We start from the raw sequence: 19,098 nt of genomic DNA on the forward strand, positions 1-19,098 counted from the left end.
CCCCTGTCCTGAGACCTCCACACTCCTAATCTCCTGCCCTGACCCCTGCACCCTGCACCCCTGCCTTGAGCCCCTCCTCACCCCAACCCCGACTCCCACACCCCTAGCCCGCTGCCCTGAGCCCCCCACATCCTCAAGCCCCTGCCCTGACACCCATGTCCCCTCAGACCTCTGTCCTGAAGGTCCTGAGCAACGTCAGGTAAATCTTCTAGTAATAAATAAACAGAAATCATTAATGTAATGGAATGTTTAAGATGTATACATGCCTTAGTGAATAATTCTGTCATCTTAGCATTGCATCCCTCAGCCTTCCATTTTTAACAGCCCAGTTTTTGTCTGTTGATGATCCTGATTCCTGGGGTATGCCTGCACCATAGTTAGGCACATGCTTAAATTTCACAAAGTTAAGGTGCCAATTTCAGACAGCCAAGGGAGGAGCATAGGGAGGGGCATAGTTAAAGTTATGTGCAAAACTAAGTCTTTCCAGGATTAGGGCTTTGGACTCATCATAAGCACTTCAGAGCAGGACTTACGACTTTCCTTGTTTCTAAAAGAAATATCTCTGGCATGATCACTAGGTTGACCATGGTTTCAAACAGTATTGAGCAGTGGTCAACCAAGTGAGACTGATGCAGTGAGAAAGTAGATGCTCCATGACCTGTGCAGACCCTAACAGTCTTCCAATGGCTGTCCCACAATGTCCTGCTCCTTTCAACAGTGACTGCTCTGATTACCATTGTCAATGGCTGCCCAAGGGTCACAGAAACCGGATACCACCATCCCCTTTAAAAAACACACTGCTTATTTTTGAAATACATTTTCCTGAATGCCCAGGTTGGAAGCCCACCTAATTGCTTTCCCTTATGTGCAGCTGCTCCACTAATTATGCCAACTCCATGCCCTTGACATGCTTCTGTCTGGAGTAGAGAGGAAATATTACATCTCCTGGGCCTGTGGGGAGAAGATGCTGTTAAAGCCATATAGCCATGGACATCTACAAAAAGGGATGCAGGTGAAGGGGTATATGACAAGGTCAGCAGCAGTCCCATATGAAAATGAAAGAACAGCACCAGGCATACCAAAAGCCAAGCCCTGCAACAAACTATCTGGGGCTCAACCTCACACCTGGTGCTTTTGCAATGAGAGATGTGGCAGAGACCCTGCCACCATCCCACCAGACACCATGGATGCCTCAGAAGAGTCCAAGACAAAGACACCTACCATGAACAGCAAGGAGGGGGAAGGTGTGGTGGTGTGGAACAGCCAGAACCTGTTGAGACTTCACCACAATCTAGCCAGTCTCACCAGCAGAGCATGGATAAGCCCAATGAAAGAGAAGAGGCTCAGGTATGTGTGTGAATGCTTTTCCTCTTACAGTGTTTACATTTAAAGATAGCACCCAGCCCATCCCCAAGTTAACAAGACATAGCTATCATTTGCTCATTGTTTAATAAGAAAAGGTAGTGCAACTAACAGAAGTAGAATCAGTATATGATTTGCAATCTCTTGTAGGGTTAGGTGGCGTTGGGAGCACATGGAGCAGTTTTTTTACTTACATAGGGATGTCCCTGGTATCCTTCTGCAAGATCTTGATAAAACTTTTATGGAGATACTCTGCAGTCCTCTTCCAAAAGTTTCTAGGGATGGCAGCCTTCTTCTGTGGTAGGATGTATACCCATGCCACTCTGCCAGGAGCTCAGCTGGTACCATCACACTAAACAGCCTAGCAGCAAATAGACAACATTGGGATGTCAGTAGCAGCTGGGCCCTCTGTGTCTATGTTACCCTCAGGAGTGAAATATCACCTACAATCACATGCAGAAAATTCTGCCAACATTTGGTGTTGTTGCCCTATGCTCATACCGATAGAACAGGAACCAAAATAGTACTGTTTCAGAATATGCAAATTCCTTCTCCCCATTCCCCGCCCGCCTAGACCCTGGAAGGCCAGGCTCCCCAGGATGGAGCTGCAGTGTTTGGCCATGCAGAGAGCTTTCAAAGCAGAGTGTCAATAAACATATTTTAGTCTGTAAAAGAGAAGACTGAGAGGGGACATGATAGCAGCTTTCAAGTACTTAAAAGGGTGTTACAAGGAGGAGGGAGAAAAAATATTCTCTTTAACCTCTGAGGATAAGACAAGAAGCAATAGGCTTAAATTGCAGCAAGGGAGGTTTGGGTTGGACATTAGGAAAAACTTCCTAACTGTCAGGTGGTTAAATTGCCTAGAGAGGTTGTGTAAGCTCTATCACCAGAGATATTTAAGGACTGGTTAGATAAACATCTATATGGGTATGTCTACACTACCACCCTAGTTCGAACTAGGGGGGTAATGTAGTCATTCGGAGTTGCAAATGAAGCCCGGGATTTGAATTTCCCGGGCTTCATTTGCATGATGCCGGCCGGCGCCATTTTTAAATACCGGCTCCTTCGGATCCCATGCCGCGCGGCTACACGTGGCATGGACTAGCTAGTTCGGATTAGGCTTCCTATTCCGAACTAGCTGTACACCTCGTGGAACGAGCAAAATACACACCCTGGACTTCAGAACAGCAGACTTTGACTCCCCCAGAGAACTGATGGGCAGGATCCCCTGGGATGCTAACATGAAGGGGAAAGGAATCCAGGAGAACTGGCAGTATTTTAAAGAAGCCATATTAAAGGCACAGAAAGAAACCATCCCAATGCGCAGCAAGAAAACCACATATGGTAGGCAACCAGATTGGCTTACCGGGCATCCATGGTGAGCTTAAACACAAAAAGGAAGCTTACAAGAAGTGGAAACTTGGACTGATGACTAGGGAGGAGTATAAATATATTGCTCAAGAATGCTGCAGAGTTATCAGGAAGGCAAAAGTGCAATTGGAATTGCAGCTGGTGGCAAGGGATGTCAAGGATAACAAGAAAGGTTTCTACAGGCATGTTAGCAATAACAGAGTGATCACAGAGGGTGTGGGGCCCTTACTGGATGAGGGAGGTAACCTAGTGACAGATGATGTAGGAAAAGCTGAAGTACTCAATGCTTTCTTTGCCTCTGTCTTTGTGGACAAGGTCATCTCCCAGACAAATGCACTAGGCAACGCAGTATGGGAAGGAGGTGGACAACCCTTGGTGGGGAAAGAACAAGTTAGGAACTATTTAGAAAAGCTAAACATACACAAATCCATGGGCCTGGATTTAATGCATCTGAGGGTACTGAGGGAGCTGGCAAATGTCATTGCGGAGCCTTTGGCAATTATCTTTGAAAACTCGTGGAGGTCGGGAGAGATCCTGGATGATTGGAAAAAGGCAAGTGTAGTGCCCATCTTTAAAAAAGGGAAGAAGGACAATCCAGAAACTACAGACCAGTCAGCCTTACCTCAGTCCCCAGAAAAACCATGAAGGGGATCCTCAAGGAATCCATTTTGAAGCACTTGGAAGAGGGGAAAGTGATCAGGAATAGTCAACATGGATCCATGAAGGGCTAGTCGTGCCTGACCAATCTGATTAGCTTTTATTATGAGGTAACTGGTTCTGGGATATGGGAAAGTCAGTGGACGTGATATACCTTGACTTTAGCAAAGCTTTTGATATGGTCTCCCACAATATTCTTGCCAGCAAGTTAAGGGAATATGGATTGATACATGGACTGTAAGATAGATAGAAAGCTGGCTAGACTGTCAGGCCCAACCTGAAATCAATGGCTCGATGTCAGGTTGGCAGTCGGTTTCCAGCGGAGTGCCCCAAGGATCTGTTCTTGGACCGGTTTTCTTCAACATCTTTATTAATGACCTGGATGAGGGGATGGATTGCACCCTCAGTAATTTTGCAGATGACACTAAGCTAGGGGGGAGAGGTAGATATACTGGAGGGCAGGGATAGGGTCCAGAGTGACCTGGACAGATTAGAGGATTGGGCAAAAAGAAATCTGATGAGGTTCAACAAGGACAAATGCAGAGTCCTGCACTTGGGGAGGAAAAATCCCAAGCATTGTTACAGGCTGGGGACTGAATGGCTAAGTAGCAGTTCTGCAGAAAAGGACCTGGGGATTACAGTGGATGAGAAGCTGGATATGAGTCAACAGTGTGCCCTTGTAGCCAAGAAGGCTAATGGCATACCAGAGTGCATTAGGAGGAGCATTGCCAGCAGATCCAGAGAAGTGATTATTCCCCTTTATTCGGCTCTGGTGAGGCCACATCTGGAATATACTGTGTCCAGTTCTGGGCCCCTGTGATGGGGTGCTACTGTTCCCCCTCCCCTCCCGCGCCAGCCATGTATTGGATGCGGCGAGCCAGGGTTGGCGTATGCACAGCGTGCTCTCGCGCCACCAAACAGCTGTACGGGGCAGTGCCTGGGGAAACAGCGCAGGCGGGCGGCAGGAGAGTGACTTGGGAGAGGGGGCGGGATCTGGTGGAGGGCAGATGAGGGCGGCGTCCGCTGGGGAGGATGCCGAGCTGGAGTGCGGGCAATTTAAAAGGGAGGTAGGAGGAGGCGGTAGAAGGGAGAACAAGAGAGGCAGGTAAGGGGAGAGGAAGCAGCCCAGGGCAGGGCATTTGCATATTGCCTGCGGGCTGGTGTGGTTCAGTGGGAAGCCCCAGCAGCCAGCCAGAACTGCATCAGGTCTGAGTCCTTAGGGCCCTGGGCTGGGATCCGTGAGTGAGGGTGGACCCGGACCCCCCTCTCCCTGCTGCCCAAAGCTGTATTACTGGACTACGTCCCAACCTGATTTAAACTAGTTCAAATCACGATTGAGAAAGACTCGTACTGGACAGACACGATGCAGGTTGAACTTCGGGACTCACGAAATGGGTGGTGGTTAGGGTGGATAAATAAAAACACTGGGTGACAAACATTACAGCCCCCGCCCCATAGAAAGGATGTGGATGCATTGGAGAGGGTCCAGCGGAGGGCAACCAAAATGATTAGGGGGTTGAAGCGCATGACCTACGAGGAGAGACTGAGGGATTTGGGCTTATTTAGTCTGCAGAAGAGAAGAGTGAGGGGGGATTTGATAGCAGCCTTCAACTTCCTGAAGGGAAGTTCCAAAGAGGATGGAGAAAGGCTGTTCTCAGTTGTGACGGATGGCAGAACAAGGGGCAATGGTCTCAAGTTACAGTGGGGGAGGTCTAGGTTGGATATTAGGAAAACTATTTCACTAGGAGGGTGGTGAAGCACTGGAATGGGTTACCTAGGGAGGTGGTGGAATCTCCATCTCTAGAAATGTTTAAGGGCAGGGCTCGACAAATGCACTTGCCCGCTCACCCGTGATGAGTAGATTTTAGCAGCTGGCGAGTGCAGGGGTGTACTGACCCGGTGGGCCGTTTTGACGGGCTGGCCGAAGCCTGCACTACAGGCGGCGCAGCCCCATGTGATCCGCTGGCCGATGGAGGACTTGAGCACCGCCAGGAAGGGAGAAGTGCAGTGACTGTCAGTGCCTGGCTGCCTGTGTGCAGCTCCGGTACAAGGAGGTGGGGCGCGAGCCAGAGGATGGGATGCCGGCAGACGCCAGGATGCTGGCGACACGTGGCATCCTGACGTCACGGCCGGCAACTGCTGGATTCAAAAAGGCTCCGGCAACCCCGCAAAGTGGAAGGCAGAAGGCAGAAGCCAGGTAGGGGCCTGGGCCGAGCTGAGCTGAGTGGAGCAGAGCGGACGGGAGAGGAAAAATATGGGGAGAAGGGGTTTGTGCTGAGGGGAAGAGAGAGGAGGAGGTCAGGAGAAGAAGAAGAAGAAAGGGGAAGGCACCAAGGGACAGGGGGGCAGGAGAGACAAATGCCAGGGGGCCAAGTGGAGACAATGAGGAAAAGGGCAGGAAGGGAGGTGTCAGTAGGAGGGGGGACAGGGTGATGCTGGGAGAGGAGAGGGTAAGTGCATTGGGGATTGGTGGTTAGGTGGGGAGTGGGAGGTGCTGGGAGAAGGCTTGAAAGGAGGGGTGAGCATGAAGAAGGCAAGGATGGAGCAAGGCATGTGTGAGGGCACAGGGGCATGAGGGGAACAGGGGCAGAAGGTGGTGAGGGGGTGGATATCAGGGAAAAATGGGGAAGGGGCAATAAAGAAAGGGGGAGGCACCAGGAGGGTGCAGGTGCCAGGGGATTCGGGGGGTGAAGCAGAAGGGCAGATACCTGCAGGGGAGGGACCAGCACCAGAGGAGAGAGGCAGGGCAGGTGTGTAAAGGGAGGTCTTAGAAGAAGGGATGAGGAGGGGTAGCTCACATGATCAGAGTGGGGCTACTGGAGGAGTGTGCACAGGGGGGAGAGAAGGGCTGGTGGAGGGAGGCAGGTCTCAGGAAGGCTGAGGGCAGTGAGAAGGACAGGAGTCAGGACAGCAGAGGAGGGTTAGGGGTTGGGGGTCAGCAGGCACCAGTAGAGCTGATGGAGCAAGGGGAGGAGACATGGCAGCAGAGAGAAAAGGTACAGGTTTATAAGATATTTATTAATAACTTATTAGTAATTACTGTTCTTATTCTTATTAGGCATTTATGCCATTAAAAAAACACTTGGGGGGGTGGCTAGTCCCTTTTTAGTCTGGCGAGTAAAGTTTTCCATAATTTGTCGAGCCCTGTTTAAGGGTATGCGTAGACTGCATCCCTATGTCAGCAGAGGGATGAAGCTTAGGCAGGTTGACATTGCAAATGAAGCAGAGATTTAAATATCTCGCACCTAATGTGCATAAACATAGCTGCCATTTTTGCCGACTCAGCACTTTGTCGGAAAAAAGCAGCAGTCTACAGGGGGATCTGTTGAGAAAGAAAGCCTTGCAGGAGGCATAAGGGATCTGTCGAAAAAGGCTTTCTTTCTCGACAGATCCCCCTCTAGACTGCCGCTTTTTGCGGACAAAGTGCTGAGTCGGCAAACATGGTGGCCATTTTAATGCAAATTAGGCATGGGATATTTAAATCCCTGCTTCATTTGCAATGTTGACCTGCCTAATCTGCATCCCTCTGCCAACAGAGGGATATAGTCTAGACATACCATAAGTCTTGGCTTGACAAAGCCCTGGCTGGGTTGATTTAGTTGGACTGGTCCTGCGTTGGGCAGGGGGCTAGACTTGATGACCTCCTGAGGTCTCTTCCAGCTCTATGATTCTAAATGGTGCTTGGTTCTGTGATGAGTGAAGAGGACTGGACCTGATGACTTCCCAAGGTCCCTTTCAGTTCTAGTGTTCTATGATTCTATATTTCAATTCAAATTTTTATGAGAGTAAGGGTGCATCTACACAGCACCCTAATCTCAAAATAAGATTTGCAATTTGTGCTATGCAAATTGCATATCTTATCTCAAATCTATTTTGAAATGTGCTATTTCAAGCCATCCTTTAAGCATCATGTAACAAGGTTTACTGGGATGGTGAAATAGCGTGTCCATTGTTTCAAAAAATATTTCGAAGTAATTGGCAGCTTTTGTAGATGCGGGGCAGCTATTTTGGGCTGCCTCTGGTATCCTGACATAGCCATGCAATGTAGAGGTACCCTAACTTGTCTGTCCCTATTAATTGTGACAGTTACGTAGTAACCCTGGCACTAGCAACTGCTGTGGTTTCACCCAAAGGGTAATGCTAGGGCCTGTAGCTGTGATGGAGCAGCATAGGATGCTTTCCTGGGGAGCGAGATAGTCAACGGGAAAGCAGCTTGAATTGGTGTGTGGGGGGCTCAGTTCTTCCAAAGGGGCAGGTGAATGGCATTAGAAAAGAAGGCGGTGAAAAGAGAATGAGCTGGGGTGAAAAGGAAATGTGCTTAGGAAGCCGGACCTTGACAAGCCATGTGCAAGGAATCCAGCCACGAGAGGCATAGTGCACCTGACCAGTGAGGTTGACTGTTAGAACATTGACAGAGGAGATACAGGAGAATGGCTGTGGGTCTCCAGCTGAGAAGCTGTCATCTGGAAGCAGACCTGTTGGAAAGAGGTATGGTGATCATAGCATCAAACTGAAAGAGCCTTAGGAGACAAGACAAGTGGGGTGAAGCTGGATTTTGCAGCAATGGAAAGGAAGAGCTGAGTCCTTCTTAGACTGACAGTGTTGTTGAAAAAACTTCTTTTATTCTGATAGCAGTTTACAGTTTATTATTTCATTAAGTATTTAATGTTTCTGTATATTATATTCTCCTACTCAGATTACTGACCCTGCTACATTTCTAGATTTTTCCTTTATAAAGTTTAGCATTTAAGGTGATCATCCATCCTTGGTTTGCCTCTGCCTCTCCTCACAGTAGCATAGCCCTCTCCTCACAGTAGCATAGCCTGTCCAAAGCATGAGTCACTGCATTAAAGCCATGGAACCTCTGCTTGATTTTATCAGCAGCTGTGGTTGTTGTGGCTTTGAGGGGCACCTGTTCTACACCCTTAAAACACCTGACCCAGATGAGGAGAAAGAAGAGTACTAGGGAGGACATATTGAATGAGATCTTTCAGGCCAAAGAGCAAACAGGAGAAAGAACAGGAAGATTGATCAGCGTATAAACAGGGCTTGTCACACAGTAAACACAAATGTTTCAGCCCCTGGTTGACCTACATGTCTAACAATCATGGATTCACTGCTCTTTGCAGTCCTTGCAGAACTCCATGGTAGCCACACCATATAACATCACCTCCAACAATCCACATGACATCATAGGCAGCATGCTTACCCCTACCACACCACACAGAAGGACAGCAAAGGAATCCATAGCTTCACATATACACGCCTGTGAGAACCATAGCTGGTGTATGTGTAGCCCACACAGACTACATTTTTGCACTGAAATGGACAGATGCCTTTTCTGCCTTTCTAATTTTAAAATTTAATGTTGTTAATTTATGCTAAGAATTTTAAAAGGCAATGTGATACAAAATTTTTACACAGGGTTTTTCTACACAATTTTTTTTAAGTTAGTTGTGGTTAAAAAGTAACAAATATTCAATGTCATGTTTCATTGCATCATTTTCAAAATGACATTTCTATTTAGAGTATGTCATTTCAAAATGATATTCACTCCAGATGAAGAACAAAAATAGTTTTGTTTCAAAACTCATTGAACTTTGTTTTCTTTCTAGGGAGGAGTTTTCAGTTCATCCTCCAAATTTAAAAACAATTGCTCAACTCTAATGGCAAATCTTATGTTGATTCCTGCAACTTTGTCCTATATAGCCTTTTTACTTCTCACTTCTCCCTCCCTCAGTTTGTTCAAAATGCAATCCTTAAAGTTTTCTTTCTCTCCCACCATTCTGATCACATCATCCCTTAGGGACCATTACCAAAAGATACGCAGCAGCAACTCTAGGAAAATAGCACTAAAGTATAGTTGCTAAATGAAAGTGCTGTTAAGTGTTATATCGAAAACCTTTCTTCCACTTTTGCTCTCCATTGTCTCAGTCCTGCACTCCTGTAAGGTGCTAAAGTAACTTCTATAGGAGTGATTAGAACTTTGCACTGTCAAGTCCCTAGTGAAGTTGGGGAACACGGGGTAAAATGAACCATATTCTCTAGCAACCCCCAGCACTCTAGCTGCAACAACATGCAGGGGTGAAAAAGAAAATCTGCTTCTTGCATTATTTTGTCAGATGTAGATTTTCAGTACCAGTTCTCAATACAAACAGGTGAAAAGCGACTGAAAAAAAAAGTAATGGAAATTATTTTTACTGAAAGCTAGTTTTAAAAAATACAAGAGATGTTGTTTTAAGGACTGGTAGTATAAACAAAGGCAAAAGAAATAACGATGTTACTATAACTAAAATATTGTTTGAGAGAATATATTTTGTTTATGAGAATAAATGAACAGTTATAGAATGTGTCATGCAACAAAAGTTTTCAAACACTGCACATCATTTTTAATGTGAGAATACAAAATAAATAACACTGACAATTCTTTTCAGATGGACTGTGGGTGAAATGGATGGATGAATTTAATGGTTTGGTAAATGCAAAACTAAGCCAATTGAAAAGTATTTTTGCTTTGAAAGTAGGTTTAGCTCATGGAAAAAAATATTTTACAAATGTGCACTATCCTAGAACACGATCCCTCACTTTCACAGGCCTGGGAGACGAGGCAATCCTCGCCTTTAGACAAACCACAACCTGAATCAAATACATTCCAGCAGCCACACATAACACCTCAGACACACTTACCCAGGAACCTACTCCTGCAACAAACCCCTTTGTCAACTCTGCCCACACATCTATACAAGCAACACCATCACAGGACCTAAGCATATAAGCCACAACATCAGGGGCACATACAACTGCACATTATCTATGTGATATATGACATCAATTGCCAGCATTGCTCCTCTGCCATGCATATTGGCCAAACTAGACAGTCTCTATGACAAAGGATAAATGGGCACAATTCAGACATCAGAAATAGTAACGCATATAAACCTGTATGGGAATATTTTAACCTCTCTGGTCACTCAATTATGGATTTAAATGCAGCCATTCTCCTACAATTCATCTGATGAAGTGGGTTTTGCCCACAAAAGTTCATGATTCTATATATTTTGATTAGTTTCTAACATGCCACAGGACCTCTTGTTGTTTTTAAAGTTACAGTAAAACCAAAGACTGAGCAGGAGAAGGATTTGGTGACCCTGAAAGTACTGACAAAAAACTAAATGTGCTCTCAAAGAGGTAAGGAGGCTAGAGAGAAGGATTTGTGTGCAGGTTGTGCCATTTTTGTATGGATCTCTGATTCTCTAGGGTTCTCCATGAACCAAATGTAGGTAAGTTTAGGAAACTACTTTGCAAAGTCTGTGTTCCTTGTTGTATCGGCCATGTGACCAATATTATTCATGAGGGCAGAACACTGGGAAAAGGAATTGGTATGTTTACAGCATACAAATAGAAAAATTAAATAAAAACCCAAGGTGCTCTTTCAGGAAGAGTGTAGAGTCTTAAATAATTGTTACTTAATTTCTTAAAATCCAAAACCTTAACATACACAAGAAGCAAAGAAAGAGAGAAAGAGAGAGAGAGCAGGCTGCACCCTAAAGCAGAGAGGTACAATTCCCCTCACCTTACTGTACCTTGGCTTTTTTCAGATTGGCTGCTCAAGACCCAGATTGCATGCTGCTCTGCTAAGCCTCCTAACATGCAATCCAGGAAATCCCTTCCAATTAAAGTCATAGCTTGCAATTTTAATAGTTTTCAATACGCCAGTGTGCTTAAGCTACTGGAGAGAGTTGAAGTGAACAGGGAGCCTGAGCAGCAAGAGACATTGCCTGTATTCTGCTCAGACTGAATGGGCTTAGAAGCACACAGGATCCAGTATTACATCCAAATACAGCAACCCTGTGAACGTCCAGAAAGGAGAGCTTGAATGGTTTTATGACAACCGGCTTTCAAGAGGAAAGGAAAACACAACAGGAACCCTAATGTGTGAGGAACATTTAATGGGAATAGTAAAGCACATTGATCTGTGTCAGAAAGACACTTTTAAACCCCTTTCTGTTGTGTGTGAGGGTGAAAGGAAGTGTAGATAACATTTGTATTGTCTGACATTTTTAGTTAGTTTTTAAAGGTATATTGGTGCCTATTGTAAGAAATAAAGTTTTCAGTACACTTTCCTGGTGCATGACATTTCTGGAAAATCATCCACTCCACAAACAGTCTTATCCCCACCTCTAACTTCATATCTTGGTTTTCTTTATGGTCTGATTCTGTGCCCATTAAAATCAATGTCAAATCTCCCATTGACTTCCATTCTGCAAGATCAAAGGATTATTGCCTACTGCACTGCTACATCAAGTTCTTCAGAAGTATTTGAAATACAATTCTTGCTAAAACGGTTTGCATTTAATGATTTCCTGCAGCTATTTTCCCACTTTTTAAGCCTTACGGGGATCTTTAAGGGCTACACAGTTAATGATTTGGAAGATACAATTTTGTGTCTGAAGGATAGGAAATTAATACAAAAAAAACTTACTCTTTTTCAGAACAGCTAGAAATGCACACAACAGTGAATTACAAAAAGCAAGTGATGTTTTGCCTTAGCTTTGATATCAGTATTATCAATGGTAGGAGACATGGCAGGAAAATTTGAAAAACTGCCAGAATGTTAAACCTAACACACACAGAGAGGCTATCTGTTAGCAGTAGCCAAAGCTGACATGATACTTAGAGAAACTGAATTATTTGGATTTACCCTTTCTCCCTTATTTATATTGAAGATAAACCTGCCATTTTCTGACTTCATTTTGAAGCTTACAGAGAAATAGTGCAAATATCAAGTATCATTAATTGATCAAAAATAAAAATTCCATTCCATGTCAAATTCTGACATTTTTAATTATGTTTTGTTCTGAACCAAACCAAAAAAGAAATTCAAAAATTTCCATAGAATGAAAGATTCTGAACATTTTTTATTCATGATTACTGAAATGTCTCATGCTAAGGCAAAAACACTTGGTTTTAATAATATCAAACCAATATCAAATACATTAAATACAATAAAACATGGTAAATATATGTATAAATATACTATATTAAATATTAATTCTCATTTTGACATATTAAAACAGTCAAAACAAAACATCTTATTTTATCTAAAATCAACACATGCCCCCAACTAATCTGTTTAGATTAAATCATTTTCTGACAGCAAGATGTTTCATCAGAATTTTTTGACCAGCTTTAATAATTAGAAGAGCATAAGAACAATCACACTGGGACAGGCCAATAGTCCATCTAGTTCAGTATCCTGTCTTTCAACAGTGGTCAATACCAGGTGTTGAAGAGAGAATGAACAGAACAGGCAATTATCAAGTCTGTCATCCACTCCCAACTTCTGGAAGTCAGAGGCTAGGGACAGTCAGAGCAGAGAGTTGCTCCTCTGACTATGTTGGTTAATAGCTGTTGCTGGACCTATCATCCATATACAAGTATCAGGAGACTCACTGGGATGAACCAAACAGAATAAAAAGAAAACTGACCCTGATTTAGCTTCCGTTTCCCCTTTTCCCCTTCCTCCAGAATGAAATCTGACTGAGATCTAAGTTCAGAGAAATTTCTCCTCCCACTGTTCAAGAATGATCTCAATTATTGTCACCCCCCTTTGCTTCTGGTGCCAGGTGCCACAGAGAGGCCCAGCAGGAGGAGGATGAATACACTTTTCATGTGTATGGGCAAAAGGAGGTCAGCCACTGCAGTAGAAAGGCCTGTCTTTGAACCATGCTGCGGCCTAAAACCTGACAGCGGGATCCAAGATGATGACAGGTGATGACGGAGGCTGTTTTCTCTAACTCCTCAGTTAGTATCTAATCTCCTGTTACTCTACAAGCTAACACCAAACAAAAAGAAAGACAAAGCAGTGAAAAGACAAATTAAACTGCAGAGAAAGGTGGCATCAAGACAAGGAAACAGTGAGTGGAAATATGAAAGAAAAAATGTTAAAGTTTGAATTATATCTTTGTTCCTCTGTACAGAGAGCAGAGAGTTAGTTTCACTCCAACTTAGGGGTAAGCAAAGGCTATTATTCGACACAAGTAAGATGTAGAACGGGCATATGAGAGGAGACAGGTGCTTAACTGTAATCATCAGGCTAATAAAAGACTTATCTGTGTGCCCTTCTTAGGCCTTCTGTGCAAAAATAGTAACTTTGTGTTTACATATTTCTGTAATGCAGGACTGGCGTTTTCTACCATGCTTATCATTTTCACCCCTGCAATTATACAGTTTACTCCACTGTGCAAGCTTAAACCTTGTACTAATGGTAATATTAAATATTTAGCTCCCTGATTTTTAATCATTTCTTCATTAACATGATGCTTGCGATTATTTCATTTTTCTTTTATGGAGCCTATGTGTTTTAGGCAAATTCAGCCGCTAAACAATATTTCACAATTGTAACAGTGCAAAAGACTAAACTCCCTGCACTGACTGCCAACCTGTGTGGCTAAACAGGTTCATGTGAATATTCTCACACTGATATGTGAGGGCTGTAGCTGTAGCACAGCAACAGAGTTAAAAACAAGTCACAGCAGCCACAGAGATGTGTTTTGGCTGGGGTACAGAACTAGTGCAGCTTGCTTTCATTTCCCCCCTCCTGGTGTCCTCCAACACCAATATTTTCAAAGTACCGAAGGAGCTTGGGAGACTAAGTTCCATTTTCAAAAGTGATGTAAGCAAGCAGGGACAACATTTTAAAGGTATGATCCTAGAGATGCAGACAGACACTTTAGAAAGGCACACTTCAAGCTTGTCTGCACATTAAATGCTGAATCTGCGTAGCTGCACTGATAGCATTTTAGTGACAATGCAGCTATTTCAGCAAGAGAGTTTCTCCCATTAGCGTAAATAAGCATCTCCCTAAGAGATAGTAGCTGCATAAACAGGAGAAGCTCTCCCTTCAGCATAGCATTGTCAACACTAGGGGTTAGGTCGGTATAATTGCATTGCGGAGGGGTGTGGATTTGATAATGCAAAAATGGCCTAAGTGAATTTTCAAAACTGCACCCAAGCACTTTTGAAAATTCCTCCAGACACCTAAATACCTTTTAAAATGTAGCCTGTAAGAGCCTAACACCAGGTCTACACTTCAAATCAGAATAAACTGCATTGCTCTCCCATTGGCATAGACACATCTTCACTTAAATGCTACAGCAACACAGCTAAATATGTGGGCAAACCCTCAGTCACACTGACTTTAGGTTCGTAAATCCAACTTTCAAATGGGTCTCAGGCACTTATGCTTCTAAGTCACAGGTGCTTTTGAAAATTGTACCCTGAGTCCTTTCTTTAGCTTTTCCTCCATTTTCCTCCAGCCGAATGACTATTCACAGCATGGCCCACATCTCTTCCTTTCCTGCTTGGCAGCACTTAGCAATGCCTGGCAACATAATGCAGCTGCTAATTCCTTAACTTAGACATATCTTCCTAATAGACAGAGAATGTGTTTTTCTCCGCTTCCATTTATTTTGTGGATGCATGTTATCTTTTTGCATGTTATGACGATAAATAACATACGCTAACTAAATCACTCCTCGTATTGAGAATTTTAAGATCACCTCATTGCATCCAAGTTGTCTTGCCATTTTAACAGCCAGTGCTTTGCATGAGTTTGCTAAGTATTATTTATTAGTATTCTTTTATACTTTCTAACTCCTGAACTGGACTAGATCATAACAAACCAAGTAGATCAGAATAATTAATTTAACTATTTCTAGAAGAGCCTTTTGATTATCCGTGTATTGATGGAATTTTAAGCTCCCGTGGAAATAATTAATTTTTGGTCCACAAAACTGAATGCAACCAGCAGTTAGAAATACAGGCAAGAATATTTTGATTGAAATCTGAATATTCCCATTGACAAATTCTAATTACAGTGGCATCACTGGCATTGCTACAACTAAAATCTATCAGCATTTCTTATATAAATAGATTGTAGTTTATCATAGATTTATAAATTCTTAGTAATCATCTGGAATTAATTAGAACTTGACATTTTGTCTTTGCCTGTTTATATATTTGAAAGAGTTTAGCAAACTATATTTACATTAGCGACGAGGAGTCCTGTGGCACCTTATAGACCTTATAGACTAACTGAAGTGTAGGAGCATAAGCTTTCGTGGGCAAAGACCCACTTCGTCTGACGAAGTGGGTCTTTGCCCACGAAAGCTTATGCTCCTACACTTCAGTTAGTCTATAAGGTGCCATAGGACTCCTCGTCGCTTTTGCAGATTCAGACTAACACGGCTACCCCTCTGATACTATATTTACATTGAACATTGAAGAAGAATTCAACTGCAGCTTTTTAAAAATTGAAATGTTATTGTAAATTTCTTTTGCATTAAAAAAACCCTTTTGCATTAGCCATTTAACTTGCTGTGGCTGTGCTCCAGTTAGTTTTATCTTGTGTGTACATGTTTTTCTTGTATCATTAGCCTTTTATGTGCTTATTTTTCACAACAAAGAAAATTGCAACTTAAAGAGCCTAAGTCTCATGTCGCTATCACCTCTCTGCCTTTCCATCCACAGCCAAAATCTTGTAGTTTGTTCTTAATTTGTACTATCTGCTGTTAGAGTCCCCAACTGAAATTGGGGCCCTGTTATGCCAAATGCTGTAAGAAGGACAAGGTGGGTGACGTAATAGCTTTTATTGGACCAAATTCTTGATGATACAAGATTTTAAGTCCATATGGACCTCTTCTTCAGCTCTAGGAAAGATACTCTTTTGTCACAGCTAAATACAAGGTAAAACAGATTGTATTGTGTGTTAACTACTTATGCTAAACAAGAGACAATTCAATGTGAGGTGGCCTGTCAATACCAGTCCAGCCATAGGATGAAAAAAGTTGGGAGGAATGTTTATAGTAGGTTATAGATTTGTTTTAATAAGACATAAATGATATGGTCTCTGTTCCGTAATGCTCCCTTGACATGCGTTAACTATGTAGCACATAGAGCTAGGCTTTAGACCCTGTAGATCTGGGCTGGGATGCTTGCTCCCACATGCTCCAGAAGATTGTTTAGAGATACTCCTAGAGCCAAAGATTGCTTGAAAATTCAGGGTATCTGCTGAGAACCGAAACGGCAAAGAAAATCTGAGTTTTCTCCTGCGTTGTATCATCACAGTGACTATAGCCAAAGCCCAATTCTACATTTTATTACACACTGGTCTCTGGTAACAAACCAATTAAGATTATTTTCCATTACTAGAGGCTAGCACCACAGGTACAAAGATTAAATGCTGTCACAACAAAGGGGAAACCTGAAGAGACACTTCTCATTATTTAACAGCAGATAGGGGATAATGCAGCATAAAACCACTGGAGGCCATGTTAGTGCCATTTAGCAATGTAGATGCCAAATACACACTTTTACCAAGGGAAAACATTGTGAACTAACGTTTTGGGATTTTTTTTCCCCTCCTCCTTGTGCCTCCTGTTTAATAAAAAAACTTGGCCGATTTCTCCCACTCAGCTAGACCCTCCAGATGCAAGCTGTCATTTTACTGGGAGAATATAGCCAAGCAGCACATTGATACTAATGAGTAGAGAGATGGCTGTTCTGCCTGTAACCATAGCTATTAAATGATCCGAGCACCAAACGCACTTTGGAGACATCACATTAAAGTAGACGTACAATTTCCCTCCTTCTCTGACAGGGCTCTTGCTGACAAGCACTGACTCAGTAAGGGAGCAGAGTAGAATTGTTTACATGATCTGATCATGAGTGATCAGTCAGAGAAACTCCTTGTAGTTGGTGGAAATATTGTTCAAGCAAGGTAGCCATGAGCAATAGAAAGCCTTTTAAAACTAAAATTAAGTGGAAAGGCTTTGCCTTAGGAGTATTCTAAACACACACTAGATTTGAAAAATAATAGGTATATGTGTATTTTGATTTACCTCTGAAAAGATGCTAAAAATGCCAACTTTTTTCTCTGCTAAGGCATCTGCAAAATGTTTCATAGAGATTTGCTTTATAAACTTTTTTTCACTCACAAATTGTACAAGTTGAAACTCTCTAAACTGGGACTCTCTGGTCTAGCAACGTGCATGATTTGGCATGGACGTTGCAGGGCTAGAGAGTCCTGGTGGAGGGCCAGCAGCAGGAAGCTCTGTGGGGCTGGCAGGGCAGCAGGCTGCCTGCAGGGAGCTGCAGGTGCAGCAGGACCGCCCAGTGAGGCTGGGAAACCTGGTGTGTGGGCTGCCTGGCTGAGCTGGGAGCCTTGGTTTGCGGATTCCTAGCGGGTCCAGGAGCCATGGCAGAGGTAGCTGTTAAGCAGGATTGGCAGGGCAGCAGGGCTGACACCAGGTAGGAAGCCATCCAGGAGGCTGGTGGGCCAGGCCAGTGCTGGGGGAAGTAGCGGGGGGGGGGGGGGGGCAGAAATGACCTCCCCTGGTCTGGCAAAATTCTTCATCTGGGTCTAGTTGGGTCCCAAGGGTGCCAGACCAAGGAGCTGCAATTGAGAACACTTCGACCACTACATAATATACCCAATACAAGGACAGAATCAGACAGACGGACATGAGATTAACTGTAATTATACATAAATGTACCCACAATTGTTTGCAAGCAAATTTGGGAGTCCAGGGTTTTTTTTTTAATTGGCCCTGAGGGGTATATTTCCATAAATATATGGCCTTTAATTTTGCCCATCTAGCCATAAAATGTGCACGTGAAAGTCTAAAAGTTACACAAAAATATATTGGGAAGGTGGGCATTTATCTCCATGATTTGCCTATCCACGCAGGGAAATGCAATTACACACACAAGTGGTTTAATTACCAAAGTCTGGGCATGTGAAATAAAAAATGTCCTTCTAGAGCACTGAAAGTTTGCTGAGTCAGAGTTCCAAGGCTGGTTTTTGCTGATTAGCTTCCAAACTTGTAGCCACGAGGAGTCGGCAGGTGGGGCGCAGCCCACTAACAACAGGGTTACAGCACTAGCATGATGTTTATTGTGCATGCTCCAGTGCCTGTGAGATATAAACTGCTGAATACGTTGAAGTATAAGCTCTTTGGAATCAATACTTTGAGCTGCCTGGGAAGCAGAGATAATCTCCCCTTTTCATTGATCTCAGCCCTGGTTTCCTTCTCCTCCTGTTTTAAAGGAAATCTCTTTCCATTATTCCCCTAAGCATGTACCTCACTTCAGGGTACATTCCTTCTTGTCACCACTTTTCCCCTTTGCAGTGCTTACACACATTCCTCACAACAGGCATGGGAGGGGAAATATGGGATGGTCACATGCTGCTCTGCCCTCTGATTCCAGATGCAATCTCCAAAACAAGATCTGCAACACATACACATGTGGGCACACGAGAGTGGAACCTGGCACTACTTCCTTACCCCCAAAGAGCAAGAGCTGATACTCCAGCTGGCATGCTGAAAGCCTGGAGAAAAGGAAACCCCTCACTTTGCTGACAATCTTCTCATGCCACTCTCTAGCCAACTACCACAACACTACCTAGTGGGAGGAAAAGTCACTACAGGATATATTCAACTGATGGGCAATTGTACCAGGGTTCACTCACCACTCTGGTGCCTCCTTGTGGCCCATAAATGAATTAATTCTGATAGCCAGTGTGCCCTACTCTGGTAGTGCTCTGCCTGTCACCCCTTCTGTTCCTGGACCCACATACCTCCAAGGATCAGTGTCCTCTTCAGTGAAATAGCCCTCCAGCCGTGCTTCACTCTGTGCTCCCCCTGT

At 43.7% G+C, this 19,098-nt stretch overlaps 1 long non-coding RNA gene across 1 annotated transcript in view; it reads left to right on the forward strand.

Moving 5' to 3' along the window:
- The first annotated feature begins 874 nt into the window (after window positions 1-874).
- Window positions 875-19,098, forward strand: part of LOC142827603 (uncharacterized) — a 28,031-nt gene continuing 9,807 nt past the window's right edge. Inside the window, exons 1-2 of the long non-coding RNA XR_012902291.2 lie at window positions 875-1,347; window positions 13,017-13,161. This is a non-coding gene — a long non-coding RNA (uncharacterized LOC142827603). The remainder of the gene's footprint in view (window positions 1,348-13,016; window positions 13,162-19,098) is intronic.

This window comes from Pelodiscus sinensis, chromosome 3, assembly GCF_052426305.1.
Source record: "Pelodiscus sinensis isolate ZL-2025 chromosome 3, ASM5242630v1, whole genome shotgun sequence".
Taxonomy (NCBI): Eukaryota; Metazoa; Chordata; order Testudines; family Trionychidae; genus Pelodiscus; species Pelodiscus sinensis.